Source organism: Schistocerca nitens, chromosome 2 (assembly GCF_023898315.1).
Source record: "Schistocerca nitens isolate TAMUIC-IGC-003100 chromosome 2, iqSchNite1.1, whole genome shotgun sequence".
In the NCBI taxonomy this organism is placed as follows: domain Eukaryota; kingdom Metazoa; phylum Arthropoda; class Insecta; order Orthoptera; family Acrididae; genus Schistocerca; species Schistocerca nitens.
Window position 1 is genome coordinate 1142779454 of NC_064615.1, and position 20713 is coordinate 1142800166.

The window sequence follows — 20713 nt, forward strand, 5'->3', positions numbered from 1 at the left end:
TCCTACCGTTTCCGTAGAAACGTATCTCGATTTAGAGGACAATGCTGGGAATCCAGAGTATTTCATATAGACGCAAATTGTGTGTTAATTCTTCAATGTGAGGGAGCGAGGGATGCAGTAATGGAGGAATAATGCATCGGAAAAGAGATACTCGGAACCCCAAAGTAAATCCTATCGTTTCCATAGAAACGTATCTCGATTTAGAAGGACAATGCAGGGAATCCAGAGTATTTCATATGGACACAAATTGTGTGTCAATTCGTCAATGTGAGGGAGCGAGAAATGCAGTAAAGGAGGAATAATGCATCGGAAAAGAGATACTTGGAACCCCAAAGAAAATCCTATCTTATCCGTAGAAACGTATCTCGATTTAGAAGGACAATGCAGGGAATCCAGAGTATTTCATATGGGCGCAAATTGTGTGTTAATTCGTCAATGTGATTGAGCGAGGGATGCAGTAAAGGAGGAATAACGCATCGGAAAAGAGATACTCGGAACCCCAAAGAAAATCCTATCGTTTCCATAGAAACGTATCTCGATTTAGAAGGACAATGCAGGGAATCCAGAGTATTTCATATGGACGCAAATTGTGTGATAATTCGTCAATGTGAGGGAGCGAGGGATGCAGTAAAGGAGGAATAATGCATCGGAAAAGAGATACTCGGAACCCCAAAGAAAATCCTATCGTTTCCGTAGAAACGAATCCGGATTTAGAAGGACAATGCAGGGAATGCAGAGAATTTCATATGGACGCAAATTGTGTGTTAATTTGTCAATGTGAGGGAGCGAGGTATGCAGTAAAGGAGGAATAATGCATCAGAACAGAGATACTCGGAACCCCAAGGAAAATCCTATCGTTTCCGTAGAAACATATCTCGATTTAGAAGGACAATGCAGGGAACCCAGAGTATTTCATATGGACGCAAATTGTGTGTTAATTGGTCAATGTGAGGGAGCGAGGGATGCAGTAAAGGAGGAATAATGTATCGGAAAAGAGATACTTGGAACCCCAAAGAAAATCATATCGTTTCCGTAGAAACGTATCTCGATTTAGAAGGACAATGCAGGGAATCCAGAGTACTTCATATGGACGCAAATTGTGTGTTAATTCGTCAATGTGAGGGGGCGAGGGGTGCAGTAAAGGAGGAATAATGCATCGGAAAAGAGATACTCGGAAACCCAAAGAAAATCCTATCGTTTCCGTAGAAACGTATCTCGATTTAGAAGGACAATGCAGGGAATCCAGAGTATTTCATATGGACGCAAATTGTGTGTTAATTCGGCAATGTGAGGGAGCGAGGGATGCAGTGAAGGAGGAATAATGCATCGGAAAAAAGATACACGGAACCCCAAAGAAAATCCTATCGTTTCCGTAGAAACGTATCTCGATTTAGAAGGACAATGTACGGAATCCAGAGTATTTCATGTGGACGCAAATTGTGTGTTAATTCGTCAATGTGAGGGAGCGAGGGATGCAGTAAAGGAGGAATAATGCATCGGAAAAGAGATACTCGGAACCCCAAAGAAAATCCTATCGTTTCCGTAGAAACGTGTCTCGATTTAGAAGGACAATGCAGGGAATCCAGAGTATTTCATATGGACGCAAATTGTGTGTTAATTCGTCAATGTGAGGGAGCGAGGGATGCAGTAAAGGAGGAATAATGCATCGGAAAAGAGATACTCGACTCCCAAAAGAAAATCCTATCGTTTCCGTAGAAACGTATCTCGATTTAGAAAGATAATGAAGGGAACCCAGATTATTTCATATGGACGCAATTTGTGTGTTAATTCGGCAATGTGAGGGAGCGAGGGATGCAGTAAAGGAGGAATAATGCATCGGAAAAGAGATACTCGGAACCCCAAAGAAAATCCTGTCGTTTCCGTAGAAACGAATCCCGATTTAGAAGGACAATGCAGGGAATCCAGAATATTTCATACGGACGCAAATTGTGTGTTAATTCGTCAATGTGAGGGAGCGAGGGATGCAGTAAAGGAGGAATAATGCATCGGAAAAGAGATACTCGGAACCTCAAAGAAAATCCTATCGTTTCCGTAGAAACGTATCTCGATTTAGAAGGACAATGCAGGGAATCCAGAGTATTTCATATGGACGCAAATTGTGTGTTAATTCGTCAATGTGAGTTAGCGAGGGATGCAGTAAAGGAGGAATAATGCATCGGAAGAGAGATACTCGGAACCCCAAAGAAAATCCTATCGTTTCCGTAGAAACGTATCTCGATTTAGAAGGACAATGCAGATAATCCTGAGTATTTCATATGGACGCAAATTGTGTGTTAATTCGTCAATGTGAGGGAGCGAGGGATGCAGTAAAGGAGGAATAATGCATCGGAAAAGAGATACTCGGAACCCCAAAGAAAATCCTATCGTTTTTGTAGAAACGTATCTCGATTTAGAAGTACAATGCAGGGAATCCAGAGTATATCATATGGACGCAAATTGTGTGCTAATTCGGCAATGTGAGGGAGCGAGGGATGCAGTAAAGGAGGAATAATGCATCGGAAAAGAGATACTCGGAACCCCAAAGAAAATCCTTTCGTTTCCGTAGAAACGTATCTCGATTTACAAGGACAATGCAGGGAATCCAGAGTGTTTCATATGGACCCAAATTGTGTGTTAATTCGTCAATGTGAGGGAGCGAGATATGCAGTAAAGGAGGAATAATGCATCGGAAAAGAGATACTCGGAACCCCAAGGAAAATCCTACCGTTTCCGTAGAAACGTATCTCGATTTAGAGGACAATGCAGGGAATCCAGAGTATTTCATATAGACGCAAATTGTGTGTTAATTCTTCAATGTGAGGGAGCGAGGGATGCAGTAATGGAGGAATAATGCATCGGAAAAGAGATACTCGGAACCCCAAAGTAAATCCTATCGTTTCCATAGAAACGTATCTCGATTTAGAAGGACAATGCAGGGAATCCAGAGTATTTCATATGGACACAAATTGTGTGTCAATTCGTCAATGTGAGGGAGCGAGAAATGCAGTAAAGGAGGAATAATGCATCGGAAAAGAGATACTTGGAACCCCAAAGAAAATCCTATCTTATCCGTAGAAACGTATCTCGATTTAGAAGGACAATGCAGGGAATCCAGAGTATTTCATATGGGCGCAAATTGTGTGTTAATTCGTCAATGTGATTGAGCGAGGGATGCAGTAAAGGAGGAATAACGCATCGGAAAAGAGATACTCGGAACCCCAAAGAAAATCCTATCGTTTCCATAGAAACGTATCTCGATTTAGAAGGACAATGCAGGGAATCCAGAGCATTTCATATGGACGCAAATTGTGTGTTAATTCGTCAATGTGAGGGAGCGAGGGATGCAGTAAAGGAGGAATAATGCATCGGAAAAGAGATACTCGGAACCCCAAAGAAAATCCTATCGTTTCCGTAGAAACGAATCCGGATTTAGAAGGACAATGCAGGGAATGCAGAGAATTTCATATGGACGCAAATTGTGTGTTAATTTGTCAATGTGAGGGAGCGTAGGTATGCAGTAAGGGAGGAATAATGCATCAGAACAGAGATACTCGGATCCCCAAGGAAAATCCTATCGTTTCCGTAGAAACATATCTCGATTTAGAAGGACAATGCAGGGAATCCAGAGTATTTCATATGGACGCAAATTGTGTGTTAATTGGTCAATGTGAGGGAGCGAGGGATGCAGTAAAGGAGGAATAATGTATCGGAAAAGAGATACTTGGAACCCCAAAGAAAATCATATCGTTTCCGTAGAAACGTATCTCGATTTAGAAGGACAATGCAGGGAATCCAGAGTACTTCATATGGACGCAAATTGTGTGTTAATTCGTCAATGTGAGGGGGCGAGGGGTGCAGTAAAGGAGGAATAATGCATCGGAAAAGAGATACTCGGAAACCCAAAGAAAATCCTATCGTTTCCGTAGAAACGTATCTCGATTTAGAAGGACAATGCAGGGAATCCAGAGTATTTCATATGGACGCAAATTGTGTGTTAATTCGGCAATGTGAGGGAGCGAGGGATGCAGTGAAGGAGGAATAATGCATCGGAAAAAAGATACACGGAACCCCAAAGAAAATCCTATCGTTTCCGTAGAAACGTATCTCGATTTAGAAGGACAATGGACGGAATCCAGAGTATTTCATGTGGACGCAAATTGTGTGTTAATTCGTCAATGTGAGGGAGCGAGGGATGCAGTAAAGGAGGAATAATGCATCGGAAAAGAGATACTCGGAACCCCAAAGAAAATCCTATCGTTTCCGTAGAAACGTGTCTCGATTTAGAAGGACAATGCAGGGAATCCAGAGTATTTCATATGGACGCAAATTGTGTGTTAATTCGTCAATGTGAGGGAGCGAGGGATGCAGTAAAGGAGGAATAATGCATCGGAAAAGAGATACCCGACTCCCAAAAGAAAATCCTATCGTTTCCGTAGAAACGTATCTCGATTTAGAAAGATAATGAAGGGAACCCAGATTATTTCATATGGACGCAATTTGTGTGTTAATTCGGCAATGTGAGGGAGTGAGGGATGCAGTAAAGGAGGAATAATGCATCGGAAAAGAGATACTCGGAACCCCAAAGAAAATCCTGTCGTTTCCGTAGAAACGAATCCCGATTTAGAAGGACAATGCAGGGAATCCAGAATATTTCATACGGACGCAAATTGTGTGTTAATTCGTCAATGTGAGGGAGCGAGGGATGCAGTAAAGGAGGAATAATGCATCGGAAAAGAGATACTCGGAACCTCAAAGAAAATCCTATCGTTTCCGTAGAAACGTATCTCGATTTAGAAGGACAATGCAGGGAATCCAGAGTATTTCATATGGACGCAAATTGTGTGTTATTTCGTCAATGTGAGTTAGCGAGGGATGCAGTAAAGGAGGAATAATGCATCGGAAAAGAGATACTCGGAACCCCAAGGAAAATCCTACCGTTTCCGTAGAAACGTATCTCGATTTAGAGGACAATGCAGGGAATCCAGAGTATTTCATATGGACGCAAATTGTGTGTTAATTCTTCAATGTGAGGGAGCGAGGCATGCAGTAAAGGAGGAAAAATGCATCTGAAAAGGGATACTCGCAACCCCAAAGTAAATCCTATCGTTTCCGTAGAAACGTATCTCGATTTAGAAGGACAATGCAGGGAACCCAGAGTATTTCATATGGACACAAATTGTGTGTCAATTCGTCAATGTGAGGGAGCGAGGAATGCAGTAAAGGAGGAATAATGCATCGGAAAAGAGATACTCTTAACCCCAAAGAAAATCCTAACTTATCCATAGAAACGTATCTCGATTTAGAATCGACAATGCAGGGAATCCAGAGTATTTCATATGGGCGCAAATTGTGTGTTAATTCGTCAATGTGATTGAGCGAGGGATGCAGTAAAGGAGGAATAACGCATCGGAAAAGAGATACTCGGAACCCCAAAGAAAATCCTATCGTTTACGTAGAAACATATCTCGATTTAGAAGGACAATGCAGGGAATCCAGAGTATTTCATATGGACGCAAATTGTGTGTTAATTGGTCAATGTGAGGGAGCGAGGGATGCAGTAAAGGAGGAATAATGTATCGGAAAAGAGATACTTGGAACCCCAAAGAAAATCATATCGTTTCCGTAGAAACGTATCTCGATTTAGAAGGACAATGCAGGGAATCCAGAGAATGTCATATGGACGCAAATTGTGTGTTGATTTGTCAATGTGAGGGAGCGAGGTGTGCAGTAAAGGAGGAATAATGCGTCGGAACAGAAATACTCGGAACCCCAAAGAAAATCCTATCGTTTCCGTAGGAACATATCTCGATTTAGAAGGACAATGCAGGGAATCCAGAGTATTTCATATGGACGCAAATTGTGTGTTAATTGGAAAATGTGAGGGAGCGAGGGATGCAGTAAAGGAGGAATAATGTATCGGAAAAGAGATACTTGGAACCCCAAAGAAAATCATATCGTTTCCGTAGAAACGTATCTCGATTTAGAAGGACAATGCAGGGAATCCAGAGTACTTCATATGGACGCAAATTGTCTGTTAATTCGTCAATGTGAGGGAGCGAGGGATGCAGTAAATTAGGAATAATGCATGGGAAAATAGATACTCGGAACCCCAAAGAAAATCCTATCGTTTCCGTAGAAACGTATCTCGATTTAGAAGGACAATGCAGGGAATCCAGAGTATTTCATATGGACGAAAATTGTGTGTTAATTCGTCAATGTGACGGAGCGAGGGATGCAGTAAAGGAGGAATACTGCATCGGAAAAGAGATACTCGGAACCCCAAAGAAAATCCTATCGTTTCCATAGAAACGTATCTCGATTTAGACAGACAATGCAGGGAATCCTGAGTATTACATACGGACGCAAATTGTGTGTTGATGCGTCAATGTGAGGCAGCGAGGGATGCAGTAAAGGAGGAATAATGCATCGGAAAAGAGATACTCGGAACCTCAAAGAAAATCCTATCGTTTCCGTAGAAACGTATCTCGATTTAGAAGGACAATGCAGGGAATCCAGAGTATTTCATATGGACGCAAATTGTGTGTTAATTCGTAAATGTGAGGGAGCGAGGGATGCAGTAAAGGAGGAATAATGCATCGGAAAAGAGATACTCGAAACCCCAAAGAAAATCCTCTCGTTTCCGTAGAAACGAATCCCGATTTAGCAGGACAATGCAGGGAACCCAGAGTATTTCATATGGACGCATATTGTGTGTTAATTTGTCAATGTGAGGGAGCGAGGTATGCAGTAAAGGAGGAATAATGCATCAGAACAGAGATACTCGGAACCCCAAAGAAAATCCTATCGTTTCCGTAGAAACATATCTCGATTTAGAAGGATAATGCAGGGAATCCAGAGTATTTCATATGGACGCAAATTGTGTGTTAATTGGTCAATGTGAGGGAGCGAGGAACGCAGTAAAGGAGGAATAATGTATCGGAAAAGAGATACTTGGAACCCCAAAGAAAATCATATCGTTTCCGTAGAAACGTATCTCGATTTAGAAGGACAATGCAGGGAATCCAGAGTACTTCATATGGACGCAAATTGTGTGTTAATTCGTCAATGTGAGGGAGCGAGGGATGCAGTAAAGGAGGAATAATGCATCGGAAAAGAGATACTCGGAACCCCAAATAAAATCCTATCGTTTCCGTAGAAACGTATCTCGATTTAGAAGGACAATGCAGGGAATCCAGAGTATTTCATATGGACGCAAATTGTGTGTTAATTCGTAAATGTGAGGGAGCGAGGGATGCAGTAAAGGAGGAATAATGCATCGGAAAAGAGATACTCGGAACCCCAAAGAAAATCCTATCGTTTCCGTAGAAACGAATCCCGATTTAGCAGGACAATGCAGGGAACCCAGAGTATTTCATATGGACGCAATTTGTGTGTTAATTTGTCAATGTGAGGGAGCGAGGGATGCAGTGAAGGAGGAATAATGCATCAGAACAGAGATACTCGGAACCCCAAAGAAAATCCTATCGTTTCCGTAGAAACGTATCTCGATTTAGAAGGACAATGCAGGGAATCCAGAGTATTTCATATGGATGAAAATTGTGTGTTAATTCGTCAATGTGAGGGAGCGAGGGATGCAGTAATGGAGGAATAATGCATCGGAAAAGAGATACTCGGAACCCCAAAGAAAATCCTATCGTTTCCGTAGAAACGAATCCCGATTTAGCAGGACAATGCAGGGAACCCAGAGTATTTCATATGGACGCAATTTGTGTGTTAATTCGTCAATGTGAGGGAGCGGGGGATGCAGTAAAGGAGGAATACTGCATCGGAAAAGAGATACTCGGAACCCCAAAGAAAATCCTTTCGTTTCCATGGAAACGTATCTCGATTTAGACGGACAATGCAGGGAATCCTGAGTATTTCATACGGACGCAAATTGTGTGTTGATTTGTCAATGTGAGGCAGCAAGGGATGCAGTAAAGGAGGAATAATGCATCGGAAAAGAGATACTCGGAACCCCAAAGAAAATCCTATCGTTTCCGTAGAAACGTATCTCGATTTAGAAGGACAATGCAGGGAATCCAGAGTATTTCATATGGACGCAAATTGTGTGTTAATTCGTCAATGTGAGGGAGCGAGGGATGCAGTAAAGGAGGAATAATGCATCGGAAAAGAGATACTCGGAACCCCAAAGAAAATCTGCTCGTTTCCGTAGAAACGTATCTCGGTTTAGAAGGACAATGCAGAGAATCCAGAGTTTTTCATATGGACGCAAATTGAGTGTTAAGTTGTCAATGTGAGGGAGCGAGGTATGCAGTAAAGGAGGAATAATGCATCAGAACAGAGATACTCGGAACCCCAAAGAAAATCCTATCGTTTCCGTAGAAACATATCTCGATTTAGAAGGATAATGCAGGGAATCCAGAGTATTTCATATGGACGCAAATTGTGTGTTAATTGGTCAATGTGAGGGAGCGAGGGACGCAGTAAAGGAGGAATAATGTATCGGAAAAGAGATACTTGGAACCCCAAAGAAAATCATATCGTTTCCGTAGAAACGTATCTCGATTTAGAAGGACAATGCAGGGAATCCAGAGTACTTCATATGGACGCAAATTGTGTGTTAATTCGTCAATGTGAGGGAGCGAGGGATGCAGTAAAGGAGGAATAATGCATCGGAAAAGAGATACTCGGAATCCCAAAGAAAATCCTATCGTTTCCGTAGAAACGTATCTCGATTTAGAAGGACAATGCAGGGAATCCAGAGTATTTCATATGGACGAAAATTGTGTGTTAATTCGTAAATGTGAGGGAGCGAGGGATGCAGTAAAGGAGGAATAATGCATCGGAAAAGAGATACTCGGAACCCCAAAGAAAATCCCATCGTTTCCGTAGAAACGAATCCCGATTTAGCAGGACAATGCAGGGAACCCAGAGTATTTCATATGGACGCAATTTGTGTGTTAATTCGTCAATGTGAGGGAGCGAGGGATGCAGTAAAGGAGGAATACTGCATCGGAAAAGAGATACTCGGAACCCCAAAGAAAATCCTTTCGTTTCCATGGAAACGTATCTCGATTTAGAAGGACAATGCAGATAATCCAGAGTATTTCATATGGACGCAAATTGTGTGTTAATTCGTCAATGTGAGGGAGCGAGGGATGCAGTAAAGGAGGAATAATGCATCGGAAAAGAGATACTCGGAACCCCAAAGAAAATCCTATCGTTTCCGTAGAAACGTATCTCGATTTAGAAGGACAATGCAGGGAATCCAGGGTATTTCATATGGACGCAAATTGTTTGTTAATTCGTCAATGTGAGGGAGCGAGGGATGCAGTAAAGGAGGAATAATGCATCGGAAAAGAGATACTCGGAACCCCAAAGAAAATCCTATCGTTTCCGTAGAAACGTATCAAGATTTAGAAGGACAATGCAGGGAATCCAGAGTATTTCATATGGACGCAAATTGTGTGTTAATTCGTCAATGTGAGGGAGCGAGGGATGCAGTGAAGGAGGAATAATGCATCGGAAAAGAGATACTCGACTCCCAAAAGAAAATCCTATCGTTTCCGTAGAAACGTATCTCGTTTTAGAAAGATAATGCAGGGAACCCAGAGTATTTTATATGGACGCAAATTGTGTGTTAATTCGGCAATGTGAGGGAGCGAGGGATGCAGTAAAGGAGGAATAATGCATCGGAAAAGAGATACTCGGAACCCCAAAAAAAATCCTATCGTTTCCGTAGAAACGTATCTCTATTTAGAAGGATAATGCAGGGAATCCTTAGTATTTCATATGGACGCAAATTGTGTGTTAATTCGTCAATGTGGGGGAGCGAGGGATGCAGTAAAGGAGGAATAATGCATCGGAAAAGAGATAGTCGACTCCCAAAAGAAAATCCTATCGTTTCCGTAGAAACGTATTTCGATTTAGAAAGATAATGAAGGGAACCCAGATTATTTCATATGGACGCAATTTGTGTGTTAATTCTTCAATGTGAGGGAGCGAGGGATGCAGTAAAGGAGGAATAATGCATCGGAAAAGAGATACTCTTAACCCCAAAGAAAATCCTAATTTATCCATAGAGACGTACCTGGATTTAGAAGGACAATGCAGGGAATCCAGAGTATTTCATATGGGCGCAAATTGTGTGTTAATTCGTCAATGTGATTGAGCGAGGGATGCAGTAAAGGAGGAATAACGCATCGGAAAAGAGATACTCGGAACCCCAAAGAAAATCCTATCGTTCCGTAGAAACATATCTCGATTTAGAAGGACAATGCAGGGAATCCAGAGTATTTCATATGGACGCAAATTGTGTGTTAATTGGTCAATGTGAGGGAGCGAGGGATGCAGTAAAGGAGGAATAATGTATCAGAAAAGAGATACTTGGAACCCCAAAGAAAATCATATCGTTTCCGTAGAAACGTATCTCGATTTAGAAGGACAATGCAGGGAATCCAGAGTACTTCATATGGACGCAAATTGTCTGTTAATTCGTCAATGTGAGGGAGCGAGGGATGCAGTAAAGGAGGAATAATGCATCGGAAAAGAGATACTCGGAACCCCAAAGAAAATCCTATCGTTTCCGTAGAAACGTATCTCGATTTAGAAGGAAAATGCAGCGAATCCAGAGTATTTCATATGGACGAAAATTGTGTGTTAATTCGTCAATGTGAGGGAGCGAGGGATGCAGTAAAGGAGGAATAATGCATCGGAAAAGAGATACTCGGAACCCCAAAGAAAATCCTATCGTTTCCGTAGAAACGAATCCCGATTTAGAAGGACAATGCAGGGAATCCAGAGAATTTCATATGGACGCAAATTGTGTGTTAATTTGTCAATGTGAGGGAGCGAGGTATGCAGTAAAGGAGGAATAATGCATCGGAACAGAAATACTCGGAACCCCAAAGAAAATCCTATCGTTTCCGTAGAAACATATCACGATTTAGAAGGACAATGCAGGGAATCCAGAGTACTTCATATGGACGCAAATTGTCTGTTAATTCGTCAATGTGAGGGAGCGAGGGATGCAGTAAAGGAGGAATAATGCATCGGAAAAGAGATACTCGGAACCCCAAAGAAAATCCTATCGTTTCCGTAGAAACGTATCTCGATTTAGAAGTACAATGCAGGGAATCCAGAGTATTTCATATGGACGCAAATTGTGTGTTAATTCGTCAATGTGAGGGAGCGAGGGATGCAGTAAAGGAGGAATAATGCATCGGAAAAGAGATACTCGGAACCCCAAAGAAAATCCTATCGTTTCCGTAGAAACGAATCCCGATTTAGCAGGACAATGCAGGGAACCCAGAGTATTTCATATGGACGCAATTTGTGTGTTAATTCGTCAATGTGAGGGAGCGAGGGATGCAGTAAAGGAGGTATACTGCATCGGAAAAGAGATACTCGGAACCCCAAAGAAAATCCTATCGTTTCCATAGAAACGTATCTCGATTTAGACGGACAATGCAGGGAATCCTGAGTATTTCATATGGACGCAAATTGTGTGTTGATGCGTCAATGTGAGGGAGCGAGGGATGCAGTAAAGGAGGAATAATGCATCGGAAAAGAGATACTCGGAACCCCAAAGAAAATCCTACCGTTTCCGTATAAACGTATCTCGATTTAGAAGGACAATGCAGGGAATCCAGAGTATTTCATATGGACGCAAATTGTGTGTTAATTCGTCAATGTGAGGGAGCGAGGGATGCGGTAAAGGAGGAATAATGCATCGGAAAAGAGATACTCGGAACCCCAAAGAAAATCCTCTCGTTTCCGTAGAAACGTATCTCGATTTAGAAGGACAATGCTGGGAATCCAGAGTATTTCATATGGACGCAAATTGTGTGTTAATTTGTCAATGTGAGGGAGCGAGGTATGCAGTAAAGGAGGAATAATGCATCAGAACAGAGATACTCGGAACCCCAAAGAAAATCCTATCGTTTCCGTAGAAACATATCTCGATTTAGAAGGACAATGCAGGGAATCCAGAGTATTTCATATGGACGCAAATTGTGTGTTAATTGGTCAATGTGAGGGAGCGAGGGACGCAGTAAAGGAGGAATAATGTATCGGAAAAGACATACTTGGAACCCCAAAGAAAATCATATCGTTCCGTAGAAACGTATCTCGATTTAGAAGGACAATGCAGGGAATCCAGAGTACTTCATATGGACGCAAATTGTGTGTTTATTCGTCAATGTGAGGGAGCGAGGGATGCAGTAAAGGAGGAATAATGCATCGGAAAAGAGATACTCGGAACCCCAAAGAAAATATTATCGTATCCGTAGAAACGTATCTCGATTTAGATGGACAATGCAGGGAATCCGGAGTATTTCATATGGACGCAATTTGTGTGTTAATTCGTCAATGTGAGGGAGCGAGGGATGCAGTAAAGGAGGAATACTGCATCGGAAAAGAGATTCTCGGAACCACAAAGAAAATCCTATCGTTTCCATGGAAACGTATCTCGATTTAGACGGACAATGCAGGGAATCCAGAGTATTTCATATGGACGCAAATTGTGTGTTAATTCGTCAATGTGAGGGAGCGAGGGATGCAGTAAAGGAGGAATAATGCATCGGAAAAGAGATACTCGGAACCCCAAAGAAAATCCTATCGTTTCCGTAGAAACGTATCTCGATTTAGAAGGACAATGCAGGGAATCCAGAGTATTTCATATGGACGCAAATTGTTTGTTAATTCGTCAATGTGAGGGAGCGAGGGATGCAGTAAAGGAGGAATAATGCATCGGAAAAGAGATACTCGAAACCCCAAAGAAAATCCTCTCGTTTCCGTAGAAACGTATCTCGATTTAGAAGGACAATGCAGGGATCCAGAGTATTTCATATGGACGCAAAATTGTGTGTTAATTCGTCAATGTGAGGGAGCGAGGGATGCAGTGAAGGAGGAATAATGCATCGGAAAAAAGATACTCGGAACCCCAAAGAAAATCCTCTCGTTTCCGTAGTAACGTATCTCGATTTAGAAGGACAATGGAGGAATCCAGAGTATTTCATATGGACGCAAATTGTGTGTTAATTCGTCAATGTGAGGGAGCGAGGGATGCAGTAAAGGAGGAATAATGCATCGGAAAAGAGATACTCGGAACCCCAAAGAAAATCCTATCGTTTCCGTGGAAACGTATCTCGATTTAGAAGGACAATGCAGGGAATGCAGAGTATTTCATATGGACGCAAATTGTGTGTTAATTCGTCAATGTGAGGGAGCGAGGGATGCAGTAAAGGAGGAATAATGCATCGGAAAAGAGATACTCGACTCCCAAAAGAAAATCCTGTCGTTTCCGTAGAAACGTAACTCGTTTTAGAAAGATAATGCACGGAACCCAGAGTATTTCATATGGAAGCAAATTGTGTGTTAATTCGGCAATGTGAGGGAGCGAGGGATGTAGTAAAGGAGGAATAATGCATCGGAAAAGAGATACTCGGAACCCCAAAGAAAATCCTATCGTTTCCGTAGAAACGTATCTCGATTTAGAAGGACAATGCAGGGAATCCAGAGTATTTCATATGGACGCAAATTGTGTGTTAATTCGTCAATGTGAGAGTGCGAGGGATGCAGTAAAGGAGGAAAAATGCATCGGAAAAGAGATACTCGACTCCCAAAAGAAAATCCTATCGTTTCCGTAGAAACGTATCTCGATTTAGAAAGATAATGAAGGGAACCCAGATTATTTCATATGGACGTAATTTGTGTGTTAATTCGGCAATGTGAGGGAGCGAGGGATGCAGTAAAGGAGGAATAATGCATCGGAAAAGAGATACTCGGAACCCCAAAGAAAATCCTGTCGTTTCCGTAGAAACGTATCTCGATTTAGGACAATGCAGGGAATCCAGAGTATTTCATATGGACGCAAATTGTGTGTTAATTCGTCAATGTGAGGGAGCGAGATATGCAGTAAAGGAGGAATAATGCATCGGAAAAAAGATACTCGGAACCCCAAGGAAAATCCTACCTTTTCCGTAGAAACGTATCTCGATTTAGAGGGCAATTCAGGGAATCCAGAGTATTTCATATAGACGCAAATTGTGTGTTAATTCTTCAATGTGAGGGAGCGAGGGATGCAGTAAAGGAGGAATAATGCATCGGAAAAGAGATACTCTTAACCCTATAGAAAATCCTATATTTTCCGTAGAAACGTATCTCGATTTAGAAGGACAATTCAGGGAATCCAGAGTATTTCATATAGACGCAAATTGTGTGTTAATTCTTCAATGTGAGGGAGCGAGGAATGCAGTAAAGGAGGAATAATGCATCGGAAAAGAGATACTCTTAACCCCAAAGAAAATCCTATCTTATCCGTAGAAACGTATCTCGATTTAGAAGGGCAATGCAGGGAATCCAGAGTATTTCATATGGACGCAAATTGTGTGTTAATTCGTCAATGTGAGGGAGCGAGGGATGCAGTAAAGGAGGAATAATGCATCGGAAAAGAGATACTCGGAATCCCAAAGAAAATCCTATCGTTTCCGTAGAAACGAATCCCGATTTAGAAGGACAATGCAGGGAATCCAGAGAATTTCATATGGACGCAAATTGTGTGTTAATTTGTCAATGTGAGGGAGCGAGGTATGCAGTAAAGGAGGAATAATGCATCAGAACAGAGATACTCGGAACCCCAAAGAAAATCCTATCGTTTCCGTAGAAACATATCTCGATTTAGAAGGACAATGCAGGGATTCCAGAGTATTTCATATGGACGCTAATTGTGTGTTAATTGGTCAATGTGAGGGAGCGAGGGATGCAGTAAAGGAGGAATAATGTATCGGAAAAGAGATACTTGGAACCCCAAAGAAAATCATATCGTTTCCGTAGAAACGTATCTCGATTTAGAAGGACAATGCAGGGAATCCAAAGTACTTCATATGGACGCAAATTGTGTGTTAATTCGTCAATGTGAGGGAGCGAGGGATGCAGTAAAGGAGGAATAATGCATCGGAAAAGAGATACTCGGAACCCCAAAGAAAATCCTATCGTTTCCGTAGAAATGTATCTCGATTTAGAAGGACAATGCAGGGAATCCAGAGTATTTCATATAGACGAAAATTGTGTGTTAATTCGTCAATGTGAGGGAGCGAGGGATGCAGTAAAGGAGGAATAATGCATCGGAAAAGAGATACTCGGAACCCCAAGGAAAATCCTATCGTTTCCGTAGAAACGAATCCCTATTTAGTAGGACAATGCAGGGAACCCAGAGTATTTCATATGGACGCAATTTGTGTGTTAATTCGTCAATGTGAGGGAGCGAGGGATGCAGTAAAGGAGGAATACTGCATCGGAAAAGAGATACTTGGAACCCCAAAGAAAATCCTATCGTTTCCATAGAAACGTATCTCGATTTAGACGGACAATGCAGGGAATCTAGAGTATTTCATATGGACGCAAATTTTGTGTTAATTCGTCAATGTGAGGGAGCGAGGGATGCAGTAAAGGAGGAATAATGCATCGGAAAAGAGATACTCGGAACCCCAAAGAAAATCGTATCGTTTCCGTAGAAACGTATCTCGATTTAGAAGGACAATGCAGGGAATCCAGAGTATTTCATATGGACGCAAATTGTGTGTTAATTCGTCAATGTGAGGGAGCGAGGGATGCAGTAAAGGAGGAATCATGCATCGGAAAAGAGATACTCGGAACCCCAAAGAAAATCCTCGCGTTTCCGTAGAAACGTATCTCGATTTAGAAGGACAATGCAGGGAATCCAGAGTATTTCATATGGACGCTAATTGTGTGTTAATTCGTCAATGTGAGGGAGCGAGGGATGCAGTAAAGGAGGAATAATGCATCGGAAGAGAGATACTCGACTCCCAAAAGAAAATCCTATCGTTTCCGTAGAAACGTATCTCGTTTTAGAAAGATAATGCAGGGAACCCAGAGTATTTCATATGGACGCAAATTGTGTGTTAATTCGGCAATGTGAGGGAGCGAGGGATGCAGTAAAGGAGGAATAATGCATCGGAAAAGAGATACTCGGAATCCCAAAGAAAATCCTATCGTTTCCGTAGAAACGAATCCCGATTTAGAAGGACAATGCAGGGAATCCAGAGAATTTCATATGGACGCAAATTGTGTGTTAATTTGTCAATGTGAGGGAGCGAGGAATGCAGTAAAGGAGGAATAATGCATCAGAAGAGAGATACTCGGAACCCCAAAGAAAATCCTATCGTTTCCGTAGAAACATATCTCGATTTAGAAGGACAATGCAGGGATTCCAGAGTATTTCATATGGACGCTAATTGTGTGTTAATTGGTCAATGTGAGGGAGCGAGGGATGCAGTAACGGAGGAATAATGTATCTTAAAAGAGATACTTGGAACCCCAAAGAAAATCATATCGTTTCCGTAGAAACGTATCTCGATTTAGAAGGACAATGCAGGGAATCCAAAGTACTTCATATGGACGCAAATTGTGTGTTAATTCGTCAATGTGAGGGAGCGAGGGATGCAGTAAAGGAGGAATAATGCATCGGAAAAGAGATACTAGGAACCCCAAAGAAAATCCTATCGTTTCCGTAGAAATGTATCTCGATTTAGAAGGACAATGCAGGGAATCCAGAGTATTTCATATAGACGAAAATTGTGTGTTAATTCGTCAATGTGAGGGAGCGAGGGATGCAGTAAAGGAGGAATAATGCATCGGAAAAGAGATACTCGGAACCCCAAAGAAAATCCTATCGTTTCCGTAGAAACGAATCCCTATTTAGCAGGACATTGCAGGGAACCCAGAGTATTTCATATGGACGCAATTTGTGTGTTAATTCGTCAATGTGAGGGAGCGAGGGATGCAGTAAAGGAGGAATACTGCATCGGAAAAGAGATACTTGGAACCCCAAAGAAAATCCTATCGTTTCCATAGAAACGTATCTCGATTTAGACGGACAATGCAGGGAATCTAGAGTATTTCATATGGACGCAAATTTTGTGTTAATTCGTCAATGTGAGGGAGCGAGGGATGCAGTAAAGGATGAATAATGCATTGGAAAAGAGATACTCGGAACCCCAAAGAAAATCCTATCGTTTCCGTAGAAACGTATCTCGATTTAGAAGGACAATGCAGGGAATCCAGAGTATTTCATATGGACGCAAATTGTGTGTTAATTCGTCAATGTGAGGGAGCGAGGGATGCAGTAAAGGAGGAATAATGCATCGGAAAAGAGATACTCGGAACCCCAAAGAAAATCCTCGCGTTTCCGTAGAAACGTATCTCGATTTAGAAGGACAATGCAGGGAATCCAGAGTATTTCATATGGACGCAAATTGTGTGTTAATTCGTCAATGTGAGGGAGCGAGGGATGCAGTAAAGGAGGAATAATGCATCGGAAGAGAGATACTCGACTCCCAAAAGAAAATCCTATCGTTTCCGTAGAAACGTATCTCGTTTTAGTAAGATAATGCAGGGAACCCAGAGTATTTCATATGGACGCAATTTGTGTGTTAATTCGGCAATGAGAGGGAGCGAGGGATGCAGTAAAGGAGGAATAATGCATCGGAAAAGAGATACTCGGAACCCCAAAGAAAATCCTATCGTTTCCATAGAAACGTATCTCGATTTAGAAGGACAATGCAGGGAATCCAGAGTATTTCATATGGACGCAAATTGTGCGTTAATTCGTCAATGTGAGGGAGCGAGGGATGCAGTAAAGGAGGAATAATGCATCGGAAAAGAGATACTCGGAACCCCAAAGAAAATCCTATCGTTTCCCTAGAAACGAATCCCGATTTAGAAGGACAATGCAGGGAATCCAGAGAATTTCATATGGACGCTAATTGTGTGTTAATTCGTCAATGTGATTGAGCGAGGGATGCAGTAAAGGAGGAATAATGCATCGGAAAAGAGATACTCGGAACCCCAAAGAAAATCCTATCGTTTCCATAGAAACGTATCTCGATTTAGAAGGACAATGCAGGGAATCCAGAGAATTTCATATGGGCGCAAATTGTGTGTTAATTCGTCAATGTGATTGAGCGAGGGATGCAGTAAAGGAGGAATAATGCATCGGAAAAGAGATACTCGGAACCCCAAAGAAAATCCTATCGTTTCCATAGAAACGTATCTCGATTCAGAAGGACAATGCAGGGAATCCAGAGAATTTCATATGGACGCAAATTGTGTGTTAATTTGTCAATGTGAGAGAGCGAGGTATGCAGTAAAGGAGGAATAATGCATCAGAACAGAGATACTCGAACCCCAAAGAAAATCCTATCGTTTCCGTAGAAATATATCTCGATTTAGAAGGACAATGCAGGGAACCCGGTGTATTTCATATGGACGCAAATTGTGTGTTAATTGGTCAATGTGAGGGAGCGAGGGATGCAGTAAAGGAGGAAGAATGCATCGGAAAAGAGATACTCGGAACCCCAAAGAAAATCCTATCGTTTCAATAGAAACGTATCTCGATTTAGAAGGACAATGCAGGGAATCCAGAGTATTTCATATGGACGCAAATTGTGTGTTAATTCGGCAATGTGACGGAGCGAGGGATGCAGTAAAGGAGGAATAATGCATCGGAAAAGAGATACTCGGAACCCCAAGGAAAATCCTATCGTTTCCATAGAAACGTATCTCGATTTAGAAGGACAATGCAGGGAATCCAGAGTATTTCATATGGACGCAAATTGTGTGTTAATTCGTCAATGTGAGGGAGCGATGGATGCAGTAAAGGAGGAATAATGCATCGGAAAAGAGATACTCGGAACCCCAAAGAAAATCCTATCGTTTCCATAGAAACGTATCTCGATTTAGAAGGACAATGCAGGGAATCCAGAGAATTTCATATGGGCGCAAATTGTGTGTTAATTCGTCAATGTGATTGAGCGAGGGATGCAGTAAAGGAGGAATAATGCATCGGAAAAGAGATACTCGGAACCCCAAAGAAAATCCTATCGTTTCCATAGAAACGTATCCCGATTTAGAAGGACAATGCAGGGAATCCAGAGTATTTCATATGGACACAAATTGTGTGTTAATTCGTCAATGTGAGGGAGCGAGGTATGCAGTAAAGGAGGAATAATGCATCAGAACAGAGATACTCGGAACCCCAAAGAAAATCCTATCGTTTCCGTACAAACATATCTCGATTTAGAAGGACAATGCAGGGAACCCGGTGTATTTCATATGGACGCAAATTGTGTGTTAATTCGTCAATGTGAGGGAGCGAGGGATGCAGTAAAGGAGGAATAATGTATCGGAAAAGAGATACTTGGAACCCCAAAGAAAATCATATCGTTTCCGTAGAAACGTATCTCGATTTAGAAGGACAATGCAGGGAATCCAGAGTACTTCATATGGACGCAAATTGTGTGTTAATTCGTCAATGTGAGGCAGCGAGGGATGCAGTAAAGGAGGAATAATGCATCGGAAAAGAGATACTCGGATCCCCAAAGAAAATCCTATCGTTTCCGTAGAAACGTATCTCGATTTAGAAGGACAATGCAGGGAATCCAGAGTATTTCATATGGACGAAAATTGTGTGTTAATTCGTCAATGTGAGGGAGCGATGGATGCAGTAAAGGAGGAATAATGCATCGGAAAAGAGATACTCGGAACCCCAAAGAAAATCCTATCGTTTCCGTTGAAACGAATCCCGATTTAGCATTACAATGCAGGGAACCCAGAGTATTTCATATGGACGCAATTTGTGTGTTAATTCGTCAATGTGAGGGAGCGAGGGATGCAGTAAAGGAGGAATACTGCATCGGAAAAGAGATACTCGGAACCCCAAAGAAAATCCTATCGTTTCCATAGAAACGTACCTCGATTTAGACGGACAATGCAGGGAATCCAGAGTATTTCATATGGACGCAAATTGTGTGTTAATTCGTCAATGTGAGGGAGTGGGGGATGCAGTAAAGGAGGAATAATGCATCGGAAAAGAGATACTCGGAACCACAAAGAAAATCCTATCGTTTCCGTAGAAACGTATCTCGATTTAGAAGGACAATGCAGGGAATCCAGAGAATTTCATATGGGCGCAAATTGTGTGTTAATTCGTCAATGTGATTGAGCGAGGGATGCAGTAAAGGAGGAATAATGCATCGGAAAAGAGATACTCGGAACCCCAAAGAAAATCCTATCGTTTCCATAGAAACGTATCTCGATTTAGAAGGACAATGCAGGGAATCCAGAGAATTTCATATGGACGCAAATTGTGTGTTAATTTGTCAATGTGAGAGAGCGAGGTATGCAGTAAAGGAGGAATAATGCATCAGAACAGAGATACTCGAACCCCAAAGAAAATCCTATCGTTTCCGTAGAAACATATCTCGATTTAGAAGGACAATGCAGGGAACCCGGTGTATTTCATATGGACGCAAATTGTGTGTTAATTGGTGAATGTGAGGGAGCGAGGGATGCAGTAAAGGAGGAATAATGCATCGGAAAAGAGATACTCGGAACCCCAAAGAAAATCCTATCGTTTCCGTAGAAACGTATCTTGATTTAGAAGGACAATGCAGGGAATCCAGAGTATTTCATATGGACGCAAATTGTGTGTTGATTCGTCAATGTGTGGGAGCGAGGGATGCAGTAAAGGAGGAATAATGCATCGGAAAAGAGATACTAGGAACCCCAAAGAAAATCCTCGCGTTTCCGTAGAAACGTATCTCGATTTAGAAGGACAATGCAGGGAATCCAGAGTATTTCATATGGACGCAAATTGTGTGTTAATTCGTCAATGTGAGGGAGCGAGGGATGCAGTAAAGGAGGAATAATGCATCGGAAGAGAGATACT